This window comes from Catharus ustulatus, chromosome 3 (assembly GCF_009819885.2).
Source record: "Catharus ustulatus isolate bCatUst1 chromosome 3, bCatUst1.pri.v2, whole genome shotgun sequence".
In the NCBI taxonomy this organism is placed as follows: Eukaryota; Metazoa; Chordata; class Aves; order Passeriformes; family Turdidae; genus Catharus; species Catharus ustulatus.
In genome coordinates, this window is record NC_046223.1 from 93,149,738 (window position 1) to 93,164,937 (window position 15,200).

The window sequence follows — 15,200 nt, forward strand, 5'->3', positions numbered from 1 at the left end:
ATTGGAAAAAAAATACAGAGAAAATACACGTGTGTGTCTTCAGACAGACATATATGCACATATATATGAATGAATTCACTGACAGCAATGAAACTGCACCATCATAAAGTGAGACATACATTTGTTCATGGCTGAGCTGCTCAGTTTCCCAAACATGTAGTCAGAGGGAGGATGGGAAACTATCAAAGACATTCCTTTCAGATGTCCCCAAACAGTGTCTTTCTGGGATACAATTTAGAAAGAAAAAGCATCTTTTGATCTTTTGCCGTGTTGGGGAAGGCAGACAATGACATGGTTGATTTTTAAAATTTATATCTTATTCGCACTTAACTGAAAGGTGAAAACCCTTTCTGTCAAGTGTGGAGGTGTTTGCTTAAACTTTGTTTGTGAGTGGGCAACACAGACACATCCTGCCTTGTTCATTCACAAAAAACCCACTGCTCTTCAGCGATCCTCAAAACGGGCTACCTGTTAAAGCATATCGGGGCTGCATTTGAACCCAGACTTGTCTCCTGGCAGAATGAACTTTGCAAACACAAGCTGTTACACAGACCTGGGTATAAGGCAAGCAGGAAATATCTGAGGGAGGAGTGGATGGGATGTTTTATCACAAAATAGATTAATTGGTCAGGGGTGCTGGTGTGCCCACCGTACAAATAACCCATGATGACTTGGAAAAGCATCAAGATAACAAGCTGACCCTGAAAATGGCAGTGGCAGAGGGGGTAAGGGCCTTGAGTATGAGAGCAAGGAGCCTCTGCTTGTGACTGCTGGCATCCATAAGCCACATTGGTTTCTAATGTAAGTGTTCTTTATTCACAGAGATCTAGGGAAGCTGCAGTCCCCTTTCCACTTATCAGTCTCACACCCATGTTAGCCAGGCACCCAGTCCGATGAAAACTTGCACTTCTGTTATTTACTGAATGTTTTTCTCCACATGCCTTTGCCAAAGCCTTTGAGACAGTTCTGATGTTTCTCCAAGAAACATCTTGGATATCTAGGAGCAGACATGAGGAGCATCAATCACCTAGGTACAACCTGTAAATAAATAATTAGGGAATGGCCCCAGAGCTCTTAGATACTGCTTCCCCTGGGCCAGGCAGGTTTGCACACCTCTTTCAAGTGGGAGGATTCTTGAAGTTTTTGTGAAGGTGCTGAGGGACACTAGCTCCTGCTTTTAGTAAAACTTCCTTACACATGAAAGTTATAGGTTTATTGTCTGGTCATCCAGTTACTATACACAGTGTTCCTGCTAGACCGGACACAGCAATCTCTGGGGCCAGGACTCGATGTCATTCTGTCTGTGCAGCTGGAGAAGAAATGCTGAATGATGGGCAGGTGTGTATCACCAAACTACCTCAAACCATTGGCCTGCCCCTCTGCTATCCAGCAGCTTGCTGATCCCCGGAGCAGCCCGGGTCGGGATGCTGTTCCAGACCGGGGGAAGCCTGTCAGAGCCGGGACCGTGCGGGAGGCGGGGGCGGCACTGGCGGGGCCGGGGCGCACGGGAGGCGGGCGGGGAGCAGCGGGCGGCGGCCCCGGCCGAGTCCCGAGCTGGCCCCGGGCCAGGCAGGGCCGTGCCAGGGCGCGGGGCCGGCGGGGGCGGCGCTGCCGGCGGGGCGGCTCCGCGGGGCCGGGGCTGCCGCGGTGGAGCGGGCGCGGGGCAGAGCGGGCGCGGCAGCGAGCGCAGCCGGCGGCAGGCGGGGCACCGCGGAGGGACGGCGAGCGGCCGCCTGCAGGTCAGCGGGGTCCCGGGGACACGGGGGGCGGCCGGCCGGGCTGCCCGGGGCTGCATTCCTGCGGAGCTCCCCTCGCTGCGGGCACAGACATGGCCGGGCACGGGCAGGTGCAGCCCTCGGGGCGGCCTCGGGCACGGTCCGCAGCCGGGCGGCCGCGGGAGCCGTGGGGCTGAGATAAGGAAACTTGTCCCTCCGTCTTAGCAGGGACAGTGACAGCTGGCAGTGGACTATGTCACGCTTTTTTTTTTCCTTTTTTTTTTTTTTGCAACGTGACTGCGGTGCGTTCAGCAGGTTGGACTAGCATGACACCCTCGCTTAGTTATTGGCGCAAGATGAAATAATTTATGTCCTGCGATGTCCTTCTGTGCCATACAAAAACCTTGCACTGTAACCAGCAAACGGGTTTCTGGTTAATTTCTGTAATAGGTTGTGGCATGGGAGTACAGACTTAACAAGAATTAGTAAAGTAGAAGGGTTCATAATAACTGCAGTTATACTTGTTGCTGTACCTGAAAAGAAAAATTTGCTGTGTGGGCCACTTCTGATTACTGCTATTACTGCTATTTAGTTGTGTAATGCTTAGATGTACATGGTATTTACATGGTGTTGAAAGGATCTGATCTTCGAGGATTAAAAGGCTGGGAAACCAGTCTGCTGGTTGATTCTGAAAGTCTTCCAGCTTTCAGGCACCTAAGAAAGCCTTGTGGATCTGTTAGAGTTAGTAAACTTACTTGGAAGTTTTCCCAAACCTTATTGATTGTGGTGGTTCTTATCATATACACCACTCAAAAATTTAATCGAATACATAATACTGAACTGAAGGATGAGAACAAAGTATTTCTTTGAAGAATTGTGCTAAGTAGTTTCCTTAGGAGATTTAGTTTTCAGCATGAAAACTTTGACAGGATACAACATGTTAAAGATGTGCAAAATCAGGACAAATTTCCTTTGGGGATTGTTGCAGATGTGTGAGGGCATCTCTTGGTAGTTATGACTTTGGGATCTGGTGTCGGTATTATCTGGGATTCTGGACACCAAAGTTCCAGCAGAGTCTAGATCTCTGACCACCTTTGCTACTCATCTCCAGTTCAGCAGGAGATGAGTTACAAAGGTGGTCGGAGATCTAGAAAACATAATCTTTGGGAAAACTGGAATGTTGTGGTCTAGGGAAGCAAAAACTGATGAGAGATGTGATAACAATCTTTAACTGTGTTGGTTGCTGCAGAGTGGTTGGAGCAAACTCTTCTCCACATCCAATGGAGATATGACAAGAGCCAGCTTGCTGAGCTGCTGTGGGAGAGATTAAGTTAAATTGGTAGGAAAAGTCCTGTCTAATTGTACAGGTCATTGAGCATTTGATGCCCAGCCAATCATCAGAAATCCTTAAGACAGATGTGATCCTGCCTTCCTGTTGTCAGAAACACTAAATTACCTCTCCAGATCAATTAAAGGTTCCAGGGGTGGCAGAGGCAGCTAGGAGACCAGCATGTGAACTCATCCACTCTTGATGGTCATGTATATCAAAGAAACGACTCTGTGTGGTAAACATGGCTCCATTTGTAATATTTCACTCACATGCCTAACTTTTATACCAGATTTTATGGTTCTTCTCCCTTCCGCTAAAACTGCATTTGCCATTGAAGTCAAGGAGCAGTGGTGTATGGTGTGCTGATGAACATCACATCTTGGTTTGGTACCATCATATCTAGTAAACTGACTTATTAGTAAATGTCAGGAAATTTTTTGTGGAAAGTACTCAGAATATAATTCAATTCTTAAACATACTTTGAAATTTCTAGGTTATCCTACATTTCACAAAGTTTTGCTTGGTGCAGTTATTAGCCAAACTAATTACAGAAATAGCTGACTGAAATGAGTTTGGGTGGTTTTCTTCCCTTATCTCCATTACCTTGAGGTTTTTGCTGCTTTGCTCAATATTTATTCTTTGATTGTATTATTCATTGTATTGTTTCTATGAATTTAAATGTCAATTATATTGAAAATTCTACCACATTCTTGGCTTCCAGAAATTAGCTTCCAGGCCAAAAAAGGATCACTTAAGTTTTTTGAACATCCCAGTTTTATAAGAGTGGGAACAGACGAGATCTAACCTGTCTTTCTAGATTATTCGTTACTATTTTGTGTCCTGTGTTCTGCCCTTAGTATTTGGAGAGGCACTGAATAAAGCTGATTCAATCTTTCCAGTTTCTCTTTGTGGAAAAAGGAGACCCTTTCAGTGCTCTTAGCAATCTGTTTTATTAAGGTGTCTTTGTTTCTGCCTTTTTTCTCTTCGTTGAGCTGGCATGACCAGAGCTGAGCCCAGTAACCCTGCTGAAGACATGGTGTTCCTGAAGCATCTTCTGCTCCTTGCTTCTCAGCTGCTTTCCATCACACCCACGGCAGCGTGGCAGGCTAGAGTACTTGAAGTAACCAAGATGTGCCTTATAAAATGTCTTTCATTTGTTTTTTCTGGTTTGTTGCTCTGGACCCCATCAGAGTTTCTGTGAATCATCTCAAGAAGGAATTTTGTCAGGGCACAGCAGTGGAGGCTCCCTATGGAGGTGCAGCAGGGCTGAGCCTGGCCTGTCCCGCTGCCCCAGCACAGAGCAGAGTCTCCGGGGGCACCAGGGCAGCCCCAGCCCTGCACATCTGGTACCTCCGTGGCAATGGGCTGAGGCCAGGCTGGGACCTGGCCCTGCTGTGGGACCCGTCTCGATTGGGCCCACGGCCAGGTTGGGCTGGGCTGGCATCACTGGGACAGGGCTGATGGCCCCAGGGGCTGACATGGGGGCTCGGGTTCTGGCATGGGCTGGTGAAGGCCTCTTGGTGCCATGAGCCCCTTGACACATTTCAGAGCTTCACTGATTCTAAGTTTGTGTTGAAAACCCATGAAATCTACCTGTTAGCGCAGTATCTGAAAATGTTGGGTGTTAGGGAGGGTGGGCCTACAAAGACTGGAAGGCCAACTTTGCCATCTGTCCTAGGGTGACAGTCACAAAGAGGCTGCCTCAGAGTTTAGCTCCCCCGGTTCCACAAAGCAACGTGGCCTCTAGAACCAGTATTTTGTAATAGAGACGCGTGTGCTTGAGCACCCCGTTGTTGTGCAGCAAGGACAGACTGAGTTCCTTGGCTTGCCTGTCCTGCAGCATGCCGGGCCGCAGGGTTTGCTGCCTGCTATGCATTCTCTGCATGGAGTGCAGCGCACCTCCTTGAGCACCGGTGCTGGCAAAGCTCACATCTTTGGATTGAAGATCCAAAGATCCTCCACCATCCAGATCTGCTTGTAAGTAGCCAGTGCTACCCATCTGGAGTAAAATTTAGGGTAAGCAGAAAATTGTCAAGAACATTGCTACACTGTGGCAATGCATATTGCTTTGTGGAGTAAAAACAGCCCCATGATAATCGAGGCTTAACATTTCTTCCCTGCTCTTGCCAATGAAAACAGGCTGACCCCTGCAATGCTTCTGTGTTCCTTCATTTTGAACTGGTCTGGCTGTAGAAAAACACAATATATGGTAGAAGAAAACTTTGGCCTTTGGGAGCATAGAAAAAATGTCTTGAGGGACTTTTACCCTCTTTCTGGTTTCTGTGGTACTGGGGTACTGTGAGACTTACAAAAGAAACTTTTCCAAGTTGCCATTAATCTGCACAGGCATTGTTTTGAAGCAGTGCTGATTGATTTAACCTTCAAGGGTAGATGTCAGGCACACTATTCATGTGATAGAGACCAGGGAGATGAGCAATGTTGGTCATACTGAATAATACTATGAGTGGAAAGGCAAGTACGAGGTAAATTTGTGTCAGCCTTTTGGAATTTTGTGTTATTTATATAATTTTGATGTTGATTAATTTATATAATTTCAGTGTGGAATACATCGATCATTTTATCAGTGTGCTTCATGCTATAGTAAAACAGGATTTAAATAGCGAGAAGTTAATAGCTGCTCTAAGTAAAACACACAGCCACTGGAATGAAACCCATTCTCTATAACTAAGAGCATGCAAAAATTGCAGGGAAATTTGTTTGAACTTGATGTGATGCAAAATAAAACTATCATTCATGCCAGTGAGATTTGCATTTTTCCTTGAATTTTCAGTCTTCTCAGAACAGGCTGGTTGAATGTACTGTATTAGCACAAGGGACATTTACATTTCCACCTTGTATATTTCTACTTTAAGACCACTTCATAATTCAGATTTTTGTATTCCAAGGTTTTTCTCTCTTCTGTGGTTAGTTCTGGTCGCTTGCTCTGAAGCTCTAATTTGAACTAAAGAGGGGCTGGAGGCTTCTTAATAATGACTGAAATGAATACAGATGTGGCAAAATGAGCGGGTTATGGAGATCACAGAGGGTAAAACAAGGAGGGACTGGGATGAATTGCAGATCCTCTGGGGCAAGAAGGGTTGAGAAGTGACTTCAAGGGCCCTTTGGCTGTGGGACAAGTGGTGGAGGTCTTCTGGCAGCTACAAGGGAACAGAGGTATGAGTAGGGCTCAGGGCATTTTTAGGACAGGGAAGGTTTGGCAGAGATTTGTGACAGCAGAGTCTCTTTTATTTCTGCACACTTCCCAACCAAACCAGTCTTCTCATTGTCTTTTTTACTGTCCCACTTGGTGGGGTGCCTTTTATTGCCTCTGCAGTTATCCATTTTCACTCAAGCTGACATTTTTTCTTTCCCTCTTCATTGCCCCCTGCCAATCCCTCCCGGGCTTTGCGAAAAGGGCTGGGATCTCAGGGTCACTTGTTCTGGCTGTTGGGAAGGTGATAAAGGGAGGTATGAAGAGAGGTGAGAGGCCTGTGCAGAGATGAAGACAGCACTTCAGTGACCTTTTAGAGAGAGATTTACTCCTTCTGGAGTCCTGCATGATGTGAGGGATGTCTGGCAGAGAGGTAGAGCAAGTCTGCCTCACATACACTCAATCTCTGTCCTCGGAGATGGTGGTAGAGTGCTGTGTACATAGGTGCCAATCAGGGGTTCAGGGTGTAGCTCTGCCATTCCCATCTTCTTTAGCATAGGTAAAATCTGCTGCAGAAGTGGACTACTTGCTTACAAGTGTGCAGGTTTGTGGGTGTAAAAAATGTTGAATGAAGAAGTGATCATTGGGTTTTCTGAATGTTTTAATTAAGAAGTTAATGTTGTCTGGGAGGGCTTTAAATGTGGAATATACATAGCTGTATATGTGCTGTGCAAAAAAAAAAAAGCTTGTAGTATATTAAAAAAATATTTTTATCTGTGGAATATGCTAGAGAAGTGTCTTTACCCAGGCTGTCTTTGAAAGGGGGAAATACAGTTGTTGGAATGAAGAGTGCCCCTTCTTCTCTGGTTGTAGTGTACTTTAACAGTGCCATTTGGTTAGCTCAGAACTTCTTTGTATATTTTAAAGACTGCTTACTCTACCCAAAGCTCTGTATTTTTTTTGCATTTAATCCAGTTTACCAAATATACAATATTGATTTACATTATCCAAATTGACAGTTCTTTTCCCTTTTGTGCAAATCTTCAGAGCCATGGTGATGATATGTCCTAACTTGCCTGAACTCATTTTTATCCTACATCAACAGAAAATGGAAGAAAAAAAACAAGCTCTGAGCTCTAGTTTGAAATTAAGCCAACTATTTTTAAAGCATGCCAGCTTGTATTTTCCAAAATATGTTATAACAATCTGTACTTTCTTCATTAAGTAAAGTTAATGATTTCCAAAAGTTTTCTTTTTAGTCAGAGCTGTTTCAGCATATAAAAACGAGCCAAATTAAGGTAACTTGAAAACACATAAATGAAGAATGCTACAGCTGGTATGATAACAGGAGTACATCTAGGTGTAGCCTTTAATAGACACTTGGGAAGTCTTGTTGAAAGTACCTTGTGCTTCTTTTGGTCTCAGTAGGTAATTCCAATTCCCACCTCCTTATGAGCTCCCTAATTCTATAAGAGTTTTCAGGATCATGTATCTAGATAAATTTGCATAATCACATTAAGAGTACAACTTATAAAAGTATCAGATTATTGAGATCAGTTTAAAATTGGTGGTATAACTCTTGCTTCACTAAAGCATGCAGACTTTTTTGCCAGACTAGCAGAGGAGCTGCCAGCAAGTATGATGGTCTTTCTAGACTGCCAGTGTAGTGCATACATTTGAGGGAAGATGTATGAAGTGGTACATACAGTAGTTTCACGAATACAAGCCGCACGGATTATAAGCCGCACCCCCGGTGCCTCGACAATGTTGCTGTCTTTGTCAATAGATAAGCCGCACCCCGAATATTAGCCGCACTTTCGTTCGTCGCGAGAATCCGTGTGCAGCTTTCACAAATTGGCCAATTAGTAACAGGATCGCGGCATAGCGGGCTTTACTGGCTCGGGGCGGGGCCAGGCAGGCTCGGCCCGCTCATGGTTGCCGACGGGGCCGGGTGGCCCAGCTCAGCGCCACGGCTCGGCGGGGCTGGCCGGGTGGTGCTGCCGCCGCCGCCGGGCTCGCTGGCCCCCCTCTCCCGTCAGCACCGCCCCGCTGCCGCGTTCGCTCGCCCGGCTGGCAGGGCTGCCGCCGCCGGGCTCGCCGCCCGCCCCGCTGCCGCTTTCGCTCGCCCCGCTGCCGCTTTCGCTCGCCCCGCTGCCGCTTTCGCTCGCCCTGCGCCGCGCCTCGCGAGCACCGCGCCCGCCCCGCCCCGCGCCGCTTTCGCGAGCGCTGCTTTCGCGAGCGCCGCTTTCGCGAGCGCCGCTTTGGCTCACCGAGCGCCGCTTTCGCGAGCGCCGCTTTCGCTCGCCGAGCGCCGCTTTTGCGAGCGCCGCTTTCGCTCGCCCCGCCGGCAGGGCTGCCGCCGCCGCCACCAGGCTTGCCGGCCGCCCCCTCCCGTCTGCACCGCCGCCGCGTTTCCTCGCCCTGGCCGGCACTGCAGGCCCCCGCACCGCCGGGCTCCCCCACACTGCTGGCCCCGATTCTGCTGGGCTTCCCCCGCTGCCAGGCAGCCCCACCCGCCGGCCTTCCTGCTTCTGCCATGCTCCCCTGCACTGCTAGCCCCAGTTCTCCCGGGCTCCCCCGCCCTGCTGGCCCGGGCTCTGCCGCCCTCCCTGCCCCGCCCTGCTGGCTCAGGCTCTGCCGCCCGCCCCCCACACTGCTGGCCCCGCCTCTGCCAGGCTTTCCCACCTCTGCCGGGGCCAGCCGGGCTCCAGCTTGGCTTGGGGCTGCCGCGGGCTCTCACTTCCGTGTTGGCAGCTTTTAGAATTTTGTTAATAGATTAGCCGCCCCGGAATATTAGCCGCACTTCCGGGTTTCCACCAAAATTTTGGTCAAATTGGTGCGGCTTGTATTCGTGAAATTACTGTAATTTTTTCCTGATATGGGACACTGAGAAGGTTGAAATTATAGGTGCAATTAGAAAAATCCTGTCCTCAGTGTCCTCAAATGTACTTTTTTATTTCTTTGACCACCTGGGACACCCTGGGTGGCTCTCTAGGAGCTGTCGCCCCAAGAAACTTCATTAGACAGAGATTTAAACAGCAAGGCTGTTTAAACTTTTTTAGTTGCTGCCTTTCTTGACTAGATTAATATGTTCCTCCTTGCACTTGGGATCTGACCCTGGTTTTATACTGTTTCTCCTTTCCTCATTGCACATAGAAAATAATCCCAGTTGATTAAAAAGGCAGAAGAGAAAATAAACAGTGTAAGCATAGCTGCAGTGTCCCTTGTGGAGGAGGCAGACACATCTGTGCAATGACTTGCAGAGTGGGTGAATTATGCAGAACATGGCTTAATAGAAGTAGAAATGGACCATGCAGATCTGTTAGTGTTATGAGTTCACTGCTTTCTCAGCTGTGGGAAATGTTTCAAAAAAGCGTTCTTTGGGAAGTGGCTCTGAGATTATACTCAAGACAGAAACCCAGGGGAAAGTTACATAATGCTGGACTTCCATTTTATCAGAGGTTTGATTACCCATGGAAGGTGGACATAGGAGCCTCCAGCTCTTAAATTCTTGGGCTTGATAGCATAGGACCATGAAGGGTAAAGTAGATCACTCCTAGCAAAATATAAGCTGAACTGAATGTCAGTGCCTTGGTGAGAAGCTATGTGCCCTCTTTTCCCAAGTGGAATGATATCTGCCTAGGTATCACATTTTGTTTAAAAAAGTTTCCATTAGGAGGAAGCAGAACTGTGTGGGTGAAAGTAAGAAAATTTTTGAGATATACCATGACATTCTCTGTCAACTCATGGGACAGAACAGTGTGGAAAACTACAACCAAGAACATTGGAGTTAAAGTGCAGCCCTTCATAGCAACTTAAGTGAACCTCTATGTGAAAATATAATAATAAAAAGTGTTAATATGTGGAGGGAAATTTTCAAAGACAACCCTCCAAATTATTTTTCCTACTGAAAAGAAATTGAAATTCTTACCTACTGAAAAAAAAACCCACCTTTGTCTTTCAGAAGCTGTTACTTGCAGAGAAAGTGAGCATCATATGGCAAGCCTAAGAAAACCAACCAAATAAATTAAACAGCTTTTTGAACAGCTGTGTCTGGAAGTTAAGAGAGAAGGAAAAATGGGGAAATAATGGCAATTAGGAGACCTGGACACATTTTTTCCTATTTCTGAAAAGAAAAATTGAGAATTCTTCAGGTCCTATGTAGAATGACACCAGCCATGAGAAATTACTGATGATAAAATGCAACTAAATGCTGGCAATATATTACACTGTGAAAAATAGGCCCTTGCAGTTCAGTAGAAGATAAAATGATACAGGAGGTTTTTTCCTGTTTTACTGCCATGGAAAAGAATAAGGAGTACGGAAGGGGAGGAAGATTTGCTGAATAGGAATAACAGCAAATTCTTTTTAAAGGTCCTAGACAATGGAGGTTTATGTTTGTTATTCCCTGGTGAATTTTCAATGAGGAGAAAGGAATGTAATTGTATGCCCCTGTGATTAAGTCCATTTGCTGTGCAAAGGGGCCCACATGGCCATGGCGTGCTCATGACTGGGCTGAAAAGAACATTGACAAGTTTTGCCAAAAAGGGGAGGGAAGCCGGAATGCAGAGGATTTCATTAAGGAGCTCAAAAGAGAGGACAGCTGCACCTAATTTTCAGAAGCACATAGTTGTCTTCGAGGAAGCTAAGCAGTACCAAGAATAAAGTTTAATTTTTATTTCCTAAAGAGCAAAGACATTCCATTTATTTTATCTCTTGTTTTCTTTTCTGATCTGGATTTAAATAAGGCATCTGCCCTCAGAAGAGGTGTTTCTAGCAAAGGAGAATTTCTTCTCTGTGCATGCATAAGTATACCTAAGTACTCACTGTATTTATCAGTAGTTCATGGCTTGGTGGTACCTCTCAGTACCAGAACTCAACAAAACCATCCTGGAGCTGTCCAATACAGAGCATTTAATTTGAAGAAGACCTGATTTTCTCTGTTTTTCAACTCTTGACTACATGCCGTTCTGGATTTGATTCATGGTTACTGTATGCAATTTTAAAATAGATCTATGTGATGTATCTCTCCTGCTCCTGCAGAATTACTTATAGGGTGCCTTTGAAAAGTTGGGCAACTGCAGGCAACGAAATCTTGCTCAGAAATCAAAGAGCTAAATTCTGTTACATGGTGATTTTATTCTGAAAACTCTGCTACTTTAATACTCCAGTAGGACTCAGGCACTGATGATTGACACTTGAAGTAAATATGTAGTCACTTTAAATCATTAATCTGATTGAGAACATTTTGATAAAATGGAAAATATTAATAATTATTACAAAAATTGTTATGAAATACTCCTGTGTCCTTTTGTGACATAGACATTTTTGTACTTTTTTCCTGAAGTAGTTATTTTCCATTTTCTGTTGCTTATACCTTTTTCACTAGTTGATATTTTCAATCTATTTTTGTTTTCATGGAAGCTTAACAATATGACTGAAAAGAGACTGACTTTCTGTATTTGTATATGCACTTTTTTCTCCTTTAATGCTATCTGAGACCAATTATCATGTACATAGGTAGAGTTCATCTTTAGCAGGTTCATTCAAAAAAATATATGACAGTATTTGATTTTAAAGAGCTAAAATATAAAACAATGCTTATGTCTTATGAAATAGTTTGTAGTTGTGGCTAAATTATAGCTAAGCTGTGTGAATTCTCATGAGTTATATAGCCCAAATAACGACCAAGAATGTAATCACACATTTTGAAATGAGGCTCAGAGTCAAGAAAATTCATTTTACTAAGCGTGGATCTATTTCTTACAGTTTAAGTAAGAGAACAGTATATGACATTACACACCATCTTTAGCTCTTGATACTATACCAAAAATTCCTCTGAAAATACATTTTTTTTTAAGGAGATGACCATTATACAAAATAATATTGTAAATAACCATATGAAATTATTTAGCCTATTCTGTGAATTATCTAGAATTCATACACCACTTACATAATTACTGAGGTCTTAAAGTACCTGCAAATACCACATTTTTTGCGGTGGCAAATATAACTTCTGAATGTATCAAGTTAGCATTCTCATAGGATTCAATATTTCAGTAGTTTTGTGTTTTGTAAACATATTATCAAAATTGGAGGAATATAATTTCAAAGAATACTTCTTTTTGTTTCTTTTACATGAAAGGCAACGTTTGGTGGAGGTTTGAGCACTGCATATCATTCTGTAACTGGAAATAGAATAGCTGGTATTTAAAGTTTCAAGTTATATGGTGTAACATGTAAGCTTATTTATTTTGATGACTTCCTGATCTGTTTTGTTTGCAGGCCCAGTTGTACAGACAATGCTTTGTTTATTTAGGCCTTAATGCAACAAATTACAGTCCAGGTGCAGATTTTATGATCCATTGAGATCACTATTCTTTTATTTTTGTTTTGAGTGGAAACTGCAGTCTGTCAAGTCATTTTAAGTTGAAGAAGTCACACACTGTACAATAATTGGTTTTGTCTAAACCCAAAGATGTTAGTTTTACAACTTGCAGGTAAATGCCATATTTATTTTCACATGTCTGTGTTAAAGTTTACATATTTTTTATACTTCAGCACAGAATGTAGACAATAACACACTTTATTAAAAATGAATGTGTCCATCTGTCCCTTAGTATTAAATTCTGTAAAAAATTCTCTATATTCTTTGGCGGAGGTAAGGTAACATTATTATTGGCTTGTAGCCAATGGCATATATAGCAACTTCTTTAGGATTTTCCTCTTCAGGATGTGTTTGAGCAGGACCAGAGAAGTGTCTCTCTGGCACTCGCTCAGTGATGCTCTGTCAGCCAAGGCAGAGGCTGTGCCTCACTCCTGACTACCTTCACCACCACGAGGTTGCCCTCTGGTACAGAGGTTTCAACACTTCTTGGTCATACTGTGATCTTACCTCTTGCCTTACTGGAGGACATAAATATGCAAATAAAGCTTTTTTGCCTTTTGGAACCTTTTTAAAAATTCGTGTTAAGTCTACTAACATTTTTTCTGCGAATCAAACTTTATAGACCAGGAACATCATATATAAAGGACTATGTTTAGAAATTCTTGATCTGGATCCATGTTGATTTCTTTTTGCTTATGTTGTCTAACATAATTTTTTTATTACTATATATTGGATGATTTGCGTATGTAACTTTTTTCTTTTAATTTTTTTCCATGTGTATGAAATAGTTGTTCATGCTGCAGTCTTACTATATTTTCAACAGTTTGTCAATCCCACAATTTAAAAGCTAATAAATATTTTCTAATAACACTCTAAAAATTATTATGAATCTCTTCATCATGGTGAAAAAATATAAACCAAGTTGCTTGTGTTGGTTCTCCATAGCATAAATACAGTCACTGACAAATCTCTGGATGTGGCTTATACCACAAAAAGAACCAGCAGCACCTCATTTGTAACAAACTGCTTTGTAACTAGTACTTTTAAATTAATTGGAGAAAAAAACCTTGCTATTATTACCTCCAGCATCTTTTGTGTTCTGTTGAAAAATAGTCAGAAAATAGTCAGAATGTTGGTAGACAGTTGAGAATTAGATATAATTAAAAAGGATCACTCCCAAAAGGGAGGCTGCAGAACACCATGCACCTGAAGAATCTGTGCTGGTAATGCTGTTAAACCATGGCTTTTCATTTACAGTAGGAAATACAAATTAACATTTAGCACATGCATTTATCTCCATAAGATTTCTTTATGTATGATCACTAAGACTGCATGCATAGTGTGCTTGTCCAACTGTATGATCCTTAGCCTCTAGTGCCACAATAAACCCTAGGAACACTACAAGTGTTTGCTCTGAAATGCGTTAGTGATGCTCAAGATGTTTATAAATTCATCATTTTAAACAAACAAAAAACCAATCCAACCTGATATCTACCAATTTTTTTTTAAGAGAATGAGTTTGATATTAAAAAAGAAAAGCTCACCTCAAATTGAATAGCTCTGGAACGTGTCTGAAAATGCATTTGGCATCTTTTGAAATGTCAGATTTCTGGCACAAATAATAATGTATTCCTTTCACTTTTAAAAAAAACTTTGTATTAAAACTTATAATAATATAAAATCTGGGTTTTTAAAAATTTGTGATATTTCTCTGAAAGCCAAGTTGTACACCTGGTTATGCAGGAAAGCAGGACCTGTACTTTGTTCAGGCATGTCTGTTACCATCAATATACTAGGTAAGCAACTTGCCATAAGTTGTAAGTGTGCCATGTTACTTTATTCATCCTTTTGCAGGCTACATTGGTGACACTTCTTAATGGACTCAATGGAAAATACGTTGCTTGTGTCATGTATATTCTGAGATAGGGTAACTACTTTGGAAAAATTAATCTGTATTTTTGAAAGAAAAAATGTTCCTTATACTTTTCTAACCTCTACTGGCCATTTTGTTCACCAGTGGCTCATTTAAATCAAGTTGGCTGATTCAGAAATGTGACACTTGAATTATTAAAGACTTCAAGACCCCTTTCAAAAAGAAGCAAAAAGCAGAACTGCTTGCAGTATCACTTGAACAGAAAAGTTGCAAGCAGAATGGCATGGAGGAGACAGAATAGAATAATAAAATTCTTAAGGCTGGAAAAGACCTGTAAGAACATCAAGTCCAGCTGTCAACCCAGCACCATCACTATGCTCAGCATTAAACCATGTCCTCATGGGAAAGTCTTTGGCTGTTTATTGTATGGGTTATTATATATATAACCCATATAATGAAATAGGTAATCTCTCAGAATAGTCTGTGGTAGGTCTTCTGGTAAACAGTATTAAACTGTTGCTCAAAAGAGGGAGAAACGTACCTGATTTATTCTGTTTCCCTGGTAGGAATCCAAGAGGTGTGTGAGTAATGAGTGCTTATGACTGTTTGGGATCACTGCTGAGTGTAGTAGCAAGTCTCATGCCTGGGGGCCAGACGACTCTCTAACCCATATGCTGAAGATTTCTTCATAGGTATAGAGTGGGAGGAAAGAATTTGCCTTCTTCCCATGAGTAAACTGGCAA

The 15,200-nt window shown here is 43.1% G+C and overlaps 1 protein-coding gene across 1 annotated transcript in view; it reads left to right on the top strand.

Moving 5' to 3' along the window:
• Positions 1-1,669: 1,669 nt before the first annotated feature.
• The window catches only part of COL21A1 (collagen type XXI alpha 1 chain), a 98,647-nt gene continuing 85,116 nt past the window's right edge, over positions 1,670-15,200 (top strand). The window contains exon 1 of the mRNA XM_033056778.2: positions 1,670-1,739. The gene's annotated coding sequence lies outside the window, so the exon portion shown is untranslated. The remainder of the gene's footprint in view (positions 1,740-15,200) is intronic.